This window comes from Fringilla coelebs, assembly GCF_963513975.1.
Source record: "Fringilla coelebs genome assembly, chromosome: 4".
In the NCBI taxonomy this organism is placed as follows: domain Eukaryota; kingdom Metazoa; phylum Chordata; class Aves; order Passeriformes; family Fringillidae; genus Fringilla; species Fringilla coelebs.
Window position 1 is genome coordinate 66,170,456 of NC_140032.1, and position 7,318 is coordinate 66,177,773.

Here is a 7,318-nt window from a genome sequence, read left to right on the forward strand (position 1 = left end):
CTCATGCACTCCTTCATGGGTGTAAAATGGATTGTGGATAAGCGTTTGTGTCAATCTCTGAGAGTCCTTACAGATAAACCAGGAGCTGTGTGAATTAACAGTCATTACTGGTTTGAGTAACTAGGGTGGAAGATTAGTAAAAAAGGGGCTTTTAATTTCATTTCAAGGCTAGATTATTTACCAGAAGAATAGTGAAGGTGTACCTCCACTGATTGTCCTGCCTGCAGCATGCAGTGAAATGATGCTTTCCTCTGCCTCATTAAAAAGGAGCTCGAATCACTCTTCTGTTGCTGGTTTGCATTTTTGACTGCAGGGGTCAGCGTGAGACCAACCGTGTAACAAATCCTTTGCTAACTCTATCAGAGAGCACAGATACCTAACCTTATTCTCAAGGCATAAGCATTGAAAAAAATGCTATCATAAAGTCTTCTTTAAAGAGTAAAAGGACTCTCTTAAAATAGGGCATGCAGGCCTTCCTTCAACTTTATTTCATGACCAAAATGTAAAGATTTAGGACATACTTCATCAAGTGGAGAAGTCTGATTATCAACAAAAATAAAAAGGAACCGAGTAGGAAGGATAATAAAAAGCAAAAGGCAGCATAAAGTTACATTTTAGAAATTGTAATACATGGTCGTTTGTTGCTCTGCAGCTTTGCTTGCATCTTGGCTGCAAGGTTCATGACACTGGTAGTTTCACATATTTCCCATAGCTATATTTCTTTCTTATTGCTACTTTTCAGAGACACAGGGCAGCTTTCTCAGAGGTATCTGCTAGTGCCAGTCTAGACAACAGAAGCTGAATCTTGGAAACGTCGCTGGTGTGTCCTGGGTAGATGGATTGTGAGCATGCAATGATCCATCAGTCCTGGCTTCTGTTTGACCACTAAGACTTAAAAAAACAGTTAATACATCAAACATTTGCTTTGATTTGTTAACCTTGTATTCTAAATATTCAAATAAATAAATGGTGCTTTGCCTTCCCCAGCATCTGCTCAAGAGATGGCTGTGACAGGGCACGTGTTTCAGTGGCAATGGGGCTGGGGCAGCACAGCAGGACAAGCACCCAGCGCTCCTCCAAGGGGTGTGTCAGCAACACGAGACACTCTGCACACTCTGCAGTTGTAGCCAACTCCTCATGTCAAGAGCAATTTATTTTTAAAAATTGGGCTTTGTAGTTGTACAGTCACAAAACTTCAGTGGGGTATTTTCATGCCTAACACCACTGAAATGCATGTTTTGTTTTTGTGTTTATCATGACTGCCCTGTGAAAGAGGACCCAGGTGTTGTTATAGATTGTTTTCTTCCATGTTCTTCATTCTGGAGGGTAATGCTAGAAAACTTACTCAGGGAAGGAGTGATTTACCCAAACCAAAACTGAATCAAATCCAGGTTATGTTTGTTGTGTATTTTTTGTTATTTACTTTATTAAGGGAAAGTATGTGATCATGGAGACTTGGCTGCTTCTGTCTCTTTTTCACTAAATTGAATTCTATGTTTCTACAAAGAATAGAAAATTTTATCAAATGAGAATTTGCTTTGATTTTGTGCCCACCCACACAGATGCTCTTGGAGCTCACCTTTCAGCTGTGCTTTCAGAGATGAGAAACCCTTCTCTTGTCATTTAGAATCACCTGTCTGATAAAAACATGAGTGGTGAAAAGCAAAATTTCTGTCAGTAACAATTCATTTCCAGGCACTTGTTTCAGTCTGGTATTTCAGCAGTTTGATCATGAATTTTGGAACATACTTGCTGGATGTTCACTCTTTACAGTGGTCTGCACTCTTCATACCCTGCTTCTTAAGTTAAATGTAGTAATGTCATAACTGCAATAAGTACATTTTACAGATGAGCAGAAAAAGGGGTTTCCACTCACATACTTTATGTTAAAATGCACTGGGCCAAAACTTATGAGAACAAAACCTCTCTGTCTTGATTGTGCTGAAGCTTGGAATAAAAGTTTTAGCTCTGACTGTGCTCCATTAAGAGTATATGACTTATTCCTTACGGGTATTATCCACACCTTCACTGTCTGTAAATTTATTTTGTGCTCTAAGTTACAATCTAGCCAAATAATTTAGTGTTCTTCTATGACTCAGAAGATAACATGGGAAAAAAACCAAACCAAAAAATGCTTCGTTTTTGGCTTATGCAAAGCACATTCCACCTCAGACTTAATCTGAGCTGAATTCAGCCTGGAAAAATGAGAAGACTGCAGCATCAATTTATTGCCAATGCATTTTATTCATGTTAAGGCTTCAGTCTACTATTTCTCTCTCTTTCCATCTTGAGCATCCAGAGGTGACGCTGGTCTCCTCAGATGAGTTTATCCTCAGGTGGAATTTTACCTGTTTGTCTCCTGCTCTGCAAACCTTTTCTCCTGGCAGCTGAGAGCCACGGTCACTGGAAGTGCAGCCCTGCAAATAGGCATTGGGTGAAATGTGCACTCAGTGTGGTTTGGTGTCTGAGGATTTGCTGGTCTGTTGTTTTTATCCTTGCCCAATGTTTCCACCTTCCTCAGAGTTTATTGAGGTGTTGGCTGGAGTTTTTCTTGGTCTCCCTTGATGAATATTCAATTGCCAGCAGTGGGTGTAGCTGCCAGTGTTGACAGCTAGTCTTACCTGCAAAGGTGTACTGCTCCCTTAGGCACAATTCCTTTGTTAATTGTGTTTCCAAGCTATATCAAACTATGCAACAATCATGAGAGCAATTACTGTCTTATATTTTATTCCTTTTTTTAATAAGCATTTCTTCTTAGATATGTTTTCAGAACTAGGGATTAGCACTTGCCTGTACACTGAGCTTACTGTGAGCACATTAAGTTTTGTCTGTATTCCACAGAATGCAAAAGACCTCTGAATAAAAAAACACTGGATTTTGAACTTTATTGCCTCCATGCAGGAAGACACAGTAAGAAACAGTTTTTATATTAAATAAATGGAGCATTCATATCTCAACAGTCTTTTAGAGCCCACATCTTATTGAGTACAGATCTTTTAAGACATCCTGGGTGAAAAGATTGAGTTAATCTGCCATAGTAGAACTGTTTATTCACTCTTCTCTCAGAAGAGAATGAATGGATTTACTCTGTGCTTTACACAAGCAGCAAAGGAGGAATCATACGTACCTGTAACAGGCAGCACAGTATGAGGTGTATTTATTTGTGCTGTGAATATATAGGATGATTCACTCAGCCATCAGGCATTACCTTGTGTCACATGAAGCACAGAAGCTCTGTTGTGGCAATGAACAAGGTGAAATACCCATTGCTGTATTCCTGGGATCCCATACAACCTGTGACATTCATGTAGCTCCTGGGCCATAAAAACCTCAGCTTCCTCTTTCTCTAAAATAAGAGGAGCTTAGGAAAAGTGAATATGATTTCTGTCAGTTTTAGCAATAGGACCAATCACTAACTAAATGACTGTGGTTAATTCCCATCATCTTGGCTGAAAATAAATTTGAAGTGCCTGCTTAAACCATGCAACTCCTCTGAAGCAATCATAGGACAGCATTTTCCAAGGACAGAAAGTGTTGTGGATATTTTCAGCTCTAAACATAAGCAGCTGTAGTTCCATTGAAATTGGAGAAGTTGTATAGCTTTGTACAAAGGTGCAATTTGATTCTTAGGTTGGGATTTAAATTTTTCAAAAGCAGGGATGTTATATTTCTTCTGTGACATTTGCATCTCAATAGTGAACAGCCTTGGTCATAGTGAATAGGAGGGAAAATCAGAATAAGGGGGTTTTTTCCTCTCAGTGAAATTCACATTTGGCTTGTTTGTTTTTGCTTTTATTCTGCATCCTCCATTCTCAGAAGTGCTTTGAGTTAATTGTTTCACATCTGTGTCACTTCCATTACAACCATGTGTGCCTGGTTTCACTGGAGCCAGAGGGTGGGCCTGTGTGTGAGGATTAAGTAGCCTGTGCTGAGCTTTGTGCTGCTGTGACTGCACCAGGACTCAAACAAAGTGGTTTCAAAAGGCCAGGGGTGTATTTGCAATGTGCCTGAAGTTTGGAGGTACATGAAGCCGTGTGTTCAAAGCTTGGCTTTGAAACTCCTTTCTTAACCAAAAGCCTGTGCTCAGCTTTAATTATTGAGCTCTTAGTTCTCCTCCCTGATATTCTCTCCTACCAGCGAGACCGGACTGGTTTCCTTGAGAACTTTCCATGACATGTTTATTGCTGAAGTCTGACTAACAGTAGCATTGCTGCAGTGCAGTACAGTCTCTGTTTTCACTTCCAGTAGCCCAGGTTTTGCTTGTTTTTTGTTTGTTTGGTTTTTTTTTTAACTTTCTCTACTTCAGATTCCTCATGCATCTGCTTGTAGCCGCATTTCTCTTCACAGAGAAAAGCAAAGCACAACTTCCCAAGGATATTTTCTGAGGTTCACATTCTCTTAACCTCAGAGAAAGAAAAAACAATTCTTATCTCAATTGCTGCTCCTCTTGTTGTTCACAAGTGGAATGAATACATTGTAGAAGATTGTTTACCTAAAAGAAATTACTAATTAGATTCTAGTGTGAGTGTTTTGATTCATTAACCAGTTGAATCCATGTGTGTGTGTTGGGACTATTAACTGACAGTCATGAAATTCTGAGCAGTGGAGTGAAGTTGAGTGCTTGTACAAATTCAGTTTACCTGTAGTGTAATACAGTATAGAATAATATAATAAAGTAATTAATTAACCTTCTAATATCCATAGAGTCCTCCTTGTCACTCCTCCCCGTCGTCGGGGTTGCCCTAATTTGCAATAGCTGCTCAAGAGAATGACATTTCTCTCTTCAGCATGCTCAGAGGAAACGTGAATTCAGATGGCAGAATCTTTGTGTTGAGACAGGCTGGGAGCTGAACAAATATCTTGAGACCTGGATCACTTGTGATGCTTTGCCTCAGGAAAGTGCTGCAGCTCTCATCTGTCTGTATGATGGCGAGCTCTCCAGAGGGAACATGGTCCAGACAGAAAAAAATAACTGAAAACTTCATCCTGGAACTGACTGTGCCACTACTGTGCTAATCAAGAAAAAAGATGTGGAAAAAATTGTTTTCTCATCTCCCCTACTTCTTTGGTAGTGAAATTCAATTTATTTCAGAGAAGGAATTTTTTATTTAAATCTGTATCTTTAAGAAACAAGTCAAACTTGTTAGCGATGTGATTTAGTTTACTCATCTGTAAAAGTGACGACATGTTTCATCCTTGGCTGAAGGGAAATCATTTGTAATATAAGTGAAGAAAAAAATAGTTTGTGAAAGAATGATTCTGAGAAGCTGGTTATTAAATATAATCTGTTTTGAGTAAAATCCTTGGTGTGGCAGAAGGCTTTGTTGCGCTGACTAACACATTTTTATGGACATTCCAACTTTGAACCCTCCTATGAAGTTACTGGCCTTAAGCCTATGCTACAGGAATATAGTGTTGCTCGTGTTAGTGCTGTCAAAGACAGGTGGTTATTTTGTTTTTACTGGTTGTGTTGGACTATAATGGCAACATTTGGTAGCCCAGTGGGATTATCATTTATGCCAGCATAAGTTTTTCCCCCCTCAGATCTTCTGTCCATTTTAGTGAAGTTAGAGAATTTGTGAGTGTGTGAGTGTATGAGTGGTACAGTCGAGCCTGTCTCTGAGGATAGCAAGGGTGAGCTTAGTCAGTGATTCAGCACCAGAGCCAGGCTGACATCATGCCTGTGTTATGGAAACAATGAGGTCATTGGAATGATTTGCTCATTTGGCTGATGCCTCTCCTGTAGGTGTCTGTGTTTGTTGCTGTATGGAACACAGCCCCAGATTGTGCCCTGTTCCTGAGCAGGACATGAACCACTCTGCAGGTTTTTCCAGATGCCTTTTCTGTGATTCTTTTGATTGTACTGCACTTGCGAGCACAAAGTGATAGTTTCTAATAGAGAAAACTTTTGCAAGTCAAAATAAATTCCATGAAAAAGGGTGGTCTCAGCATTTGACCTGTTTATTAAGAAGACCTAGCTTGGTGTGGAATTATCATTAAATCCATCACACAGTCTATGCATTTTTCATCTCCACTCTCTATGCTAAAATCACCATAGAAGAGTATTTTGTCCTGCCTTGATATTGTAGACAAGACAGTGCAAGTAGATGATGGAGTAGGTGGGGAATATTTATTGCAACAGGAGCATTTGAAAGATGTGAAAAGTAAAATGGGAAAGATTATTTTTGGTTGAGAAAGGAAACTTCTTGGGCCACATCTTCCTGTAGTATTATCAAGACAAATGTTTCCTGTTTTGTTTTGTCATTTTATTTTCCAGGAGTAGTTCTGCTGGTTGCTGCCATGCTTCATAGGAGGAACTCAAAGCTCTGGCTAGGATTTTTGTGCCGGTGTGTATTGCCTTCCTGGTGGTGTTGGCTCCTTTTCTGGGAATGTAGCATGTTTTTCCCCTGCAGCAGATATTTTGTGACTTGAATGGATCACTTAACTTCACTGTCCTTCAGAGGCATAATTAGTAACCCACATTTACTTTTGTCTGTTCAATGCTTATAAAATGCTCAGTTTTATTCCTGGAGTGTTCTCTCATGTGAGGATAAGGATATTTTCTGAAGAAATTTGCAAGTAAAATGCTCTTGACCAGTAGTTTTTAAACGCTGTGTTTGCTGTGGAAGGTGTCGTTTTCTTCTTTGTAATTGTAAATGCTTCAGCACTATTGAAAATCTAATTAACCTTATGAAAGGAAGAGCACACTGATATTTGCAGGGAGAATGAAGAATGTGGGACAGAGTTAAACTGAGAAAGTAAAGGATAATATTTAGTTGCAGCCATGGTAATGATCACGGGGGCACTCTTGTTTCAGAAGCTCTGTGACAAACACAGTCCCTGTGAATAAATTGTTTTTATTCTGCAGGCAGCTCATTTCTCCCCGAAACTGCACCCAGCCAGGCCCTTGAGGCAGTGTTAGGATATTACAGTTCAGAGAAGCTGGTTTTCAGGCAAATTTGAAATTTAGGTCCTCACAATGTACTTAAGCATTTGGATGGAAATACTCTTAGCCTTACATGGTGGCTGTGTTTTTAATTCCTTCAGAGTTTTAGCTGGCTACCTTTAGCTGACAGGACCTGAGGGAATGGCTTGAAGCTGTGTCACAGTAGAGTTAGGTTGGATGATGGGAAAAGGTTCTTCACCCAGAGGGTGTCTGGACACTGAACAAGCCTCCCTATGGAAGTGGCCACAGCACTGGCAGAGTTCAAGAAGCATTTGGACAATGCTCTAGGTGGGAATGCTGGGGTGTCCTGTTCAGGGCCAGGAGCTGGACTTGGATGATCCTTGGATGATCCTTTTCAACTCAGGATATTCT